The sequence below is a fragment of the Triticum aestivum genome, chromosome 4A (assembly GCF_018294505.1).
Source record: "Triticum aestivum cultivar Chinese Spring chromosome 4A, IWGSC CS RefSeq v2.1, whole genome shotgun sequence".
In the NCBI taxonomy this organism is placed as follows: Eukaryota; Viridiplantae; Streptophyta; class Magnoliopsida; order Poales; family Poaceae; genus Triticum; species Triticum aestivum.
The window spans coordinates 583,251,434-583,261,402 of NC_057803.1; positions in this window are offsets into that span (position 1 = coordinate 583,251,434).

The following is a 9,969-nucleotide window of genomic DNA, read 5'->3' on the forward strand; positions in this document are numbered from 1 at the left end:
AGGTAAAGATTTATATATAGGAAGTCCTGTTTCGGCCATCGGGACAAGTTTCGGGGTCATCGGTATTGTACCGGGACCACCGGAAGGGTCCCGGGGGCCCACCGGGTGGGGCCACCTGCCCCGGGGGCCACATGGGCTGTAGGGGGTGCGCCTTGGCCTACATGGGCCAAGGGCACCAGCCCCTAGAGGCCCATGCGCCAAGATAAAGGAAAAAGGGGAGAGTCCTAAAGGGGGAAGGCACCTCCGAGGTGCCTTGGGGAGGATGGACTCCTCCCCCCTCCTTAGCCGCACCCCTTTCTTGGAGTAGGGGGCAAGGCTGCGCCTCCCCCTTCTCCCCTGCCCCTATATATAGTGGAGGGGAGGGAGGGCATCCATACCTGAGCCCTTGGCGCCTCCCTCCCTCCCGTGACACCTCCTCCTCTCCCGTAGGTGCTTGGCGAAGCCCTGCAGGATTGCCACGCTCCTCCATCACCACCACGCCGTTGTGCTGCTGCTGGATGGAGTCTTCCTCAACCTCTCCCTCTCTCCTTGCTGGATCAAGGCGTGGGAGACATCGTCGAGCTGTACGTGTGTTGAACGCGGAGGTGCCGTCCGTTCGGCACTAGGATCATCGGTGATCTGAATCACGACGAGTACGACTCCATCAACCCCGTTCACTTGAACGCTTCCGCTTAGCGATCTACAAGGGTATGTAGATGCACTCTCTTTCTACTCGTTGCTGGTCTCTCCATAGATAGATCTTGGTGATACGTAGGAAAATTTTTGAATTTCTGCTACGTTCCCCAACAGTGGCATCATGAGCTAGGTCTATTGCGTAGATTCTTTGCACGAGTAGAACACAAAGTAGTTGTGGGCGTCGATATTGTTCAATATGCTTGCCGTTACTAGTCTTATCTTGATTCGGCGGCATCGTGGGATGAAGCGGCCCGGACCAACCTTACACGTACGCTTACGTGAGACCGGTTCCACCGACAAACATGCACTAGTTGCATAAGGTGGCTGGCGGGTGTCTGTCTCTCCCACTTTAGTCGGATCGGATTCGATGAAAAGGGTCCTTATGAAGGGTAAATAGCAATTGGCATATCACGTTGTGGTTCATGCGTAGGTAAGAAACGTTCTTGCTAGAAACCCATAGCAGCCACGTAAAACATGCAAACAACAATTAGAGGACGTCTAACTTGTTTTTGCAGGGTATGCTATGTGATGTGATATGGCCAAAAAGGATGTGATGAATGATATATGTGATGTATGAGATTGATCATGTTCTTGTAATAGGAATCACGACTTGCATGTCGATGAGTATGACAACCGGCAGGAGCCATAGGAGTTGTCTTTATTTATTTGTGACCTGCGTGTCAACTTAAACGTCATGTAATTACTTTACTTTATTGCTAACCGTTAGCCATAGTAGTAGAAGTAATAGTTGGCGAGGCAACTTCATGAAGACACGATGATGGAGATCATGATGATGGAGATCATGGTGTCATGCCGGTGACGATGATGATCATGGAGCCCCGAAGATGGAGATCAAAAGGAGCAAAGTGATGATGGCCATATCATGTCACTATTTGATTGCATGTGATGTTTATCATGTTTATACATCTTATTTGCTTAGAACGACGGTAGTAAATAAGATGATCCCTTACAACAATTTCAAGAAGTGTTCTCCCCTAACTGTGCACCGTTGCGACAGTTCGCTGTTTCAAAACATCACGTGATGATCGGGTGTTTTATTCAGACGTTCAAATACAACGGGTGTTGACGAGCCTAGCATGTACAGACATGGCCTCGGAACACACGCGAAACACTTAGGGTTAACTTGACGAGCCTAGCATGTACAGACATGGCCTCGGAACACGGAGACCGAAAGGTCGAACATGAGTCGTATAGAAGATACGATCAACATGAAGATGTTCACCGATGATGACTAGTCCGTCTCACGTGATGATCGGACACGGCCTAGTTTGACTCGGATCATGTAATCACTTAGATGACTAGAGGGATGTCTATCTGAGTGGGAGTTCATAAGATGAACTTAATTATCCTGAACATAGTCAAAAAGGTTTTTGCAAATTATGTCGTAGCTCACGCTATAGTTCTACTGTTTAGATATGTTCCTAGAGAAAGTTTAGTTGAAAGTTGATAGTAGCAATTATGCGGACTAGGTCCGTAAACTGAGGATTGTCCTCATTGCTTCATAGAAGGCTTATGTCCTTAATGCACCGCTCAGTGTGCTGAACCCCAAACATCGTTTGTGGATGTTGCGAACATCTGACATACACGTTTTGATAACTATGTGATAGTTCAGTTAAACGGTTTAGAGTTGAGGCACCAAAGACGTTTTTGAAACATCGCGAAACATATGAGATGTTTTGAGGGCTGAAATTGGGATTTCAGGCTCGTGCCCATGTCAAGAGGTATAAGACCTCCTATGACTTTCTTAACCTGCAAACTAAGGAGAAAAGCTCAATTGTTGAGCTTGTGCTCAGATTGTCTGAGTACAACAATCATTTGAATCGAGTGGGAGTTGATCTTCCAGATAAGACAATGATGGTTCTCCGAAGTCATTACCACCAAGCTGCTAGAGCTTCGTGATGAACTATAACATATCAGGGATAGATATGATGATCCTTGAGGTATTCGCGATGTTTGACACCGCGAAAGTAGAAATCAAGAAGGAGCATCAATTGTTGATGGTTGGTGAAACCACTAGTTTCAAGAAGGGCAAGGGCAAGAAGGGATACTTCATGAAACGGCAAATCAGCTGCTGCTCTAGTGAAGAAACCCAAGGTAAAACCCAAACCCGAGACTAAGTGCTTCTGTAATAAGGGGAACAACCACTAGAGCAGAATTACCCTATATACTTGGTAGATAAGAAGGCTGGCAAGGTCGATAGAAATATATTGGATATACATTGTGTTAATGTGTACTTTGCTAGTACTCCTAGTAGCACCAGGGTATTAGATACCGGTTCGGTTGCTAAGTAACTCGAAACAAAAGGCTACGGAATAAACGGAGACTAGCTAAAGGTGAGCTGACGATATGTGTTGGAAGTTTTTTCCAAGCTTGATATGATCAAGCATCGCACGCTCCCTCTACCAAAGAGATTGGTGTTAAACCTAAATAATTGTTATTTGGTGTTTGCGTTGAGCATAGACATGATTGGATTACGTCTATCGCAATACGGTTATTCATTTAAGGAGAATAATGGTTACTCTGTTTATTTGAATAATACCTTCAATGGTCTTACACCTAAAATGAATGGTTTATTAAATCTCGATCGTAGTGATACACATGTTCATGCCAAAAGATAGTAATGATAGTACCACCTACTTGTGGCACTGCCACGTAAGTCATATCGGTATAAAACGCATGAAGAAGCTCCATATTGATGGATCTTTGGGCTCACTCGTTTTTGAAAAGTTTGAGACATGCGAACCATGTCTATTGGTGTATATGCATGAAGAAACTCCATGCAAATGGACCGTTTTGACTCACTTGATTTTGAATCACTTGGGACATGCAAATCATACCACATGGGCAAGATGACTGAAAAGCCTCGTTTTCAGTAAGATGGAACAAGATAGCAACTTGTTGGAAGCAACACATTTTGATGTGTGCAGTCCAATGAGTGCTGAGGCATGCAGTGAATATCGTTATGTTCTTACTTCACAGATGATTCGAGTAGATGTTGAGAATATTTACTTGATGAAACACAAGTCTGAATTATTGAATGGTTCAAGTAATTTCAATGTGATGTAGAAGATCATTGTGACAAGAGGATAAAATGTCTATGATATGATCATAGAGATGAGTATCTGAGTTACGAGTTTTGGCACACAATTAAGACATTGTGGAAATTGTTTCACAATTAATACCGCCTGGAACGCCATAGTGTGATGGTGTGTCCGAACATCATAGTTGCACCCTATTGGATATGGTGCATACCATGATGTCTCTTATCGAACTGCCACGATAGTTTATGGGTTAGGCATTAAAGACAACCACATTCACTTTAAATAGGGCACCACGTAATTCCGTTGAGATGACACCGTATGAATTATGGTTTAGAGAAACCTAAGTTGTCGTTTCTTAAAGGTTTGGGGCTGCGACGCTTATGTGAAAAAGTTTCAGGATTAAGCTCGAACCCAAAGCGGATAAAGTACATCTTCATAGGACACCCAAAACAGTTGGGTATACCTCCTGTCTCAGATCCGAAAGCAATAAGGGATTGTTTCTAGAATCAGGTCCTTTCTCGAGGAAAAGTTTCTCTCGAAAGAATTGAGTGGGAGGATGGTGGAAACTTGATGAGGTTATTGAACCGTCTCTTCAACTAGTGTGTGGCAGGGCACAGGAAGTTGTTCCTGTGGCACCTACACCAATTGAAGTGGAAGCTTATGATAGTGATCATGAAACTTCAGATCAAGTCACTCCCAAACCTCGTAGGGTGACAAGGATACGTACTACTTCAGAGTGGTACAGTAATCCTGTCTTTGAAGGTCATGTTGCTAGACAACAATGAACCTACGAGCTATGGAGAAGCGATGGTAATCCGAGTCAGGGTCATTGTTGTTACAGTTTCCCCTTTTGGTAAAGGTTGGGTTGAAGGGATTGGGATTGGCTTATCGAGATGTGCGTGTATCTCATATCGTTCTAGTGACTCCGCTTTCCTGACCAGGGAACTGCTATCGCCCAAATTCCGACAAATGGTTAGAAACCATAAAATCCGAGATAGGATCCATGTATGAAAACAAAGTGTAGACTTTGGCAGAACAACTCGATGGTCGTAAGGCTGTTGAGTGCAGATGGATTTTGAAAGGAAGACAGACAATGATGGTAAGTGTCACCATTGAGAAAGCTCGACTTGTCGTTAAGATGTCTTTCGACAAGTTCAAGGAGTTGACTACGATGAGACTTTCTCACTCGTAGCGATGCTAAGAGTCTGTTGGAATTATACTAGCAATTACTGCATTATTTATGAAATCTTGCAGATAGGATGTCAAAACATTGTTTCCTCGATGATTCTTGAGGAAAGGTTGTATGTGATACAACCGGAAGGTTTTGTCTATCCTGAAATATGCTAATAAGTATGCAAAGCTCCAGCAATCCTTCTGAGGACTGGAGTGAGCATCTCGGAGTTGGAATGTATGCTTTGATGATGATCAAAGATTTTGGGTGTATACAAAGTTTATGAGAAACTTGTATTTCCAAAGAAGTGAGTGGGAGCACTATAGAATTTCTGATGAGTATATGTTGTTGACATATTGTTGATCAGAAATGACGTAGAATTTCTGGAAAGCATATAGGGTTATTTGGAAAGTGTTTTCAATGGAAAACCTGGATTAAGCTACTTGAACATTGAGCATCAAGACCTATGAAGATAGATCAAAAACGCTTAATGGTACTTTCAAATGAGCACATACCTTGACATGATCTTGAAGGTGTTCAAGATGGATCAGTCAAAGAAGGAGTTCTTGCCTGAGTTGTAAGGTATGAAGTTAAGACTTAAAGCTCGACCATGGCAGAATAGAGAGAAAGGACTAAGGTCGTCCCCTATGCTTAAGACATAGGCTCTACAGTATGCTATGCTGTGTACCGCACCTGAAGTGTGCTTTACCATGAGTCAGTCAAGGGGTACAAGAGTGATCGAAGAATGGATCACGGGACAGCGGTCAAAGTTATCCTTAGTAACTAGTGGACTAAGGAATTTTCTTAATTATGGAGGTGGTAAAAGAGTTCGTCGTAAAGGGTTACGTCGATGCAAGCTTAACACCTATCCGGATAGCTCTGAGTAGAGATACTGGATACGTATAATGGAGCAACAATTTAGAATAGCTCCAAGTAGAACAGTTATTTGGAATAGCTCCAAATAAAACGTGGTAGCTGCATCTAGGAGATGACATAGAGATTTGTAAAGCACACACGGATATGAAAGGTTCAGACCCGTTGACTATAACCTCTCTCACAAGCATAACATGATCAAACCCAGAACTCATCGAGTGTTAATCACATGGTAAATGTGAACTAGATTATTGACTCTAGTAAACTCTTTGGGTGTTAGTCACATGGGGATGTGACCTTGAGTGTTAATCACATATCGATGTGAACTAGATTATTGACTCTAGTGCAAGTGGGAGACTGTTGGAAATATGCCCTAGAGGCAATAATAAATTGATTATTATTATATTTCCTTGTTCATGATAATCGTTTATTATCCATGCTAGAATTGTATTGATAGGAAACTCAGATACATGTGTGGATACATAGACAACACCATGTCCCTAGTAAGCCTCTAGTTGACTAGCTCGTTGATCAATAGATGGTTACGGTTTCCTGACCATGGACATTGGATGTCGTTGATAACGGGATCACATCATTAGGAGAATGATGTGATGGACAAGACCCAATCCTAAGCCTAGCACAAGATCATGTAGTTCGTATGCTAAAGCTTTTCTAATGTCAAGTATCATTTCCTTAGACCATGAGATTGTGCAACTCCCGGATACCGTAGGAGTGCTTTGGGTGTGCCAAACGTCACAACGTAACTGGGTGGCTATAAAGGTACACTACAGGTATCTCTGATAGTGTTTGTTGGGTTGGCAGGAATCGAGATTGGGATTTGTCACTCCGTGTAAACGGAGAGGTATCTCTGGGCCCACTCGGTAGGACATCATCATAATGTGCACAATGTGACCAAGGGGTTGATCACGGGATGATGTGTTATGGAACGAGTAAAGAGACTTGCCGGTAACGAGATTGAACAAGGTATCGGTATACCGACGATCGAATCTCGGGCAAGTACCATACCGCTAGACAAAGGGAATTGTATACGGGATCGATTGAGTCCTTGACATCGTGGTTCATCCGATGAGATCATCGTGGAACATGTGGGAGCCAACATGGGTATCCAGATCCCGCTGTTGGTTATTGACCGAAGAACATCTCGGTCATGACTACATGTCTCCCGAACCCGTAGGGTCTACACACTTAAGGTTCGATGACGCTAGGGTTATAAAGGAAGTTTGTATGTGGTTACCGAATGTTGTTCGGAGTCCCGGATGAGATCCCGGACGTCACGAGGAGTTCCGGAATGGTCCGGAGGTAAAGATTTATATATAGGAAGTCCTGTTTCGGCCATCGGGACAAGTTTCGGGGTCATCGGTATTGTACCGGGACCACCGGAAGGGTCCCGGGGGCCCACCGGGTGGGGCCACCTGCCCCGGGGGCCACATGGGCTGTAGGGGGTGCGCCTTGGCCTACATGGGCCAAGGGCACCAGCCCCTAGAGGCCCATGCGCCAAGATAAAGGAAAAAGGGGAGAGTCCTAAAGGGGGAAGGCACCTCCGAGGTGCCTTGGGGAGGATGGACTCCTCCCCCCTCCTTAGCCGCACCCCTTTCTTGGAGTAGGGGGCAAGGCTGCGCCTCCCCCTTCTCCCCTGCCCCTATATATAGTGGAGGGGAGGGAGGGCATCCATACCTGAGCCCTTGGCGCCTCCCTCCCTCCCGTGACACCTCCTCCTCTCCCGTAGGTGCTTGGCGAAGCCCTGCAGGATTGCCACGCTCCTCCATCACCACCACGCCGTTGTGCTGCTGCTGGATGGAGTCTTCCTCAACCTCTCCCTCTCTCCTTGCTGGATCAAGGCGTGGGAGACATCGTCGAGCTGTACGTGTGTTGAACGCGGAGGTGCCGTCCGTTCGGCACTAGGATCATCGGTGATCTGAATCACGACGAGTACGACTCCATCAACCCCGTTCACTTGAACGCTTCCGCTTAGCGATCTACAAGGGTATGTAGATGCACTCTTCTTTCTACTCGTTGCTGGTCTCTCCATAGATAGATCTTGGTGATACGTAGGAAAATTTTTGAATTTCTGCTACGTTCGGTGCTAGGATCTCCGGTGATTCGAATCACGTCGTGTTCGACTACATCATCCCCGTTCTTTGAACGCTTCCGCTCGCGATCTACAAGGTACGTAGATGCATCCAATGACTCGTTGCTAGATGAACTCCTAGATGATCTTGGTGAAACGAGTAGGAAATTTTTTGTTTTCTGCAACGTTCTCCAACAGTGGCATCATGAGCTAGGTCTATTGCGTAGATTCTATGCACGAATAGAACACAAAGTAGTTGTGGGCGTTGATGTTGTTCAATATGCTTACCGTTACTAGTCCAATCTTGTTTCGACGGTATTGTGGGATGAAGCGGCCCGGACCGACCTTACACGTACTCTTACGTGAGACAGGTTCCACCGATTGACATGCACTTGGTCCATTATGGAGGTGGTAAAAGAGTTCGTCGTAAAGGGTTACGTCGATGCAAGCTTAACACCTATCCGGATAGCTCTGAGTAGAGATACTGGATACGTATAATGGAGCAACAATTTAGAATAGCTCCAAGTAGAACAGTTATTTGGAATAGCTCCAAATAAAACGTGGTAGCTGCATCTAGGAGATGACATAGAGATTTGTAAAGCACACACGGATCTGAAAGGTTCAGACCCGTTGACTATAACCTCTCTCACAAGCATAACATGATCAAACCCAGAACTCATCGAGTGTTAATCACATGGTAAATGTGAACTAGATTATTGACTCTAGTAAACTCTTTGGGTGTTAGTCACATGGGGATGTGACCTTGAGTGTTAATCACATATCGATGTGAACTAGATTATTGACTCTAGTGCAAGTGGGAGACTGTTGGAAATATGCCCTAGAGGCAATAATAAATTGATTATTATTATATTTCCTTGTTCATGATAATCGTTTATTATCCATGCTAGAATTGTATTGATAGGAAACTCAGATACATGTGTGGATACATAGACAACACCATGTCCCTAGTAAGCCTCTAGTTGACTAGCTCGTTGATCAATAGATGGTTACGGTTTCCTGACCATGGACATTGGATGTCGTTGATAACGGGATCACATCATTAGGAGAATGATGTGATGGACAAGACCCAATCCTAAGCCTAGCACAAGATCATGTAGTTCGTATGCTAAAGCTTTTCTAATGTCAAGTATCATTTCCTTAGACCATGAGATTGTGCAACTCCCGGATACCGTAGGAGTGCTTTGGGTGTGCCAAACGTCACAACGTAACTGGGTGGCTATAAAGGTACACTACAGGTATCTCTGATAGTGTCTGTTGGGTTGGCAGGAATCGAGATTGGGATTTGTCACTCCGTGTAAACGGAGAGGTATCTCTGGGCCCACTCGGTAGGACATCATCATAATGTGCACAATGTGACCAAGGGGTTGATCACGGGATGATGTGTTATGGAACGAGTAAAGAGACTTGCCGGTAACGAGATTGAACAAGGTATCGGTATACCGACGATCGAATCTCGGGCAAGTACCATACCGCTAGACAAAGGGAATTGTATACGGGATCGATTGAGTCCTTGACATCGTGGTTCATCCGATGAGATCATCGTGGAACATGTGGGAGCCAACATGGGTATCCAGATCCCGCTGTTGGTTATTGACCGGAGAACATCTCGGTCATGACTACATGTCTCCCGAACCCGTAGGGTCTACACACTTAAGGTTCGATGACGCTAGGGTTATAAAGGAAGTTTGTATGTGGTTACCGAATGTTGTTCGGAGTCCCGGATGAGATCCCGGACGTCACGAGGAGTTCCGGAATGGTCCGGAGGTAAAGATTTATATATAGGAAGTCCTGTTTCGGCCATCGGGACAAGTTTCGGGGTCATCGGTATTGTACCGGGACCACCAGAAGGGTCCCGGGGCCCACCGGGTGGGGCCACCTGCCCCGGGGGCCACATGGGCTGTAGGGGGTGCGCCTTGGCCTACATGGGCCAAGGGCACCAGCCCCTAGAGGCCCATGCGCCAAGATAAAGGAAAAAGGGGAGAGTCCTAAAGGGGGAAGGCACCTCCGAGGTGCCTTGGGGAGGATGGACTCCTCCCCCCTCCTTAGCCGCACCCCTTTCTTGGAGTAGGGGGCAAGGC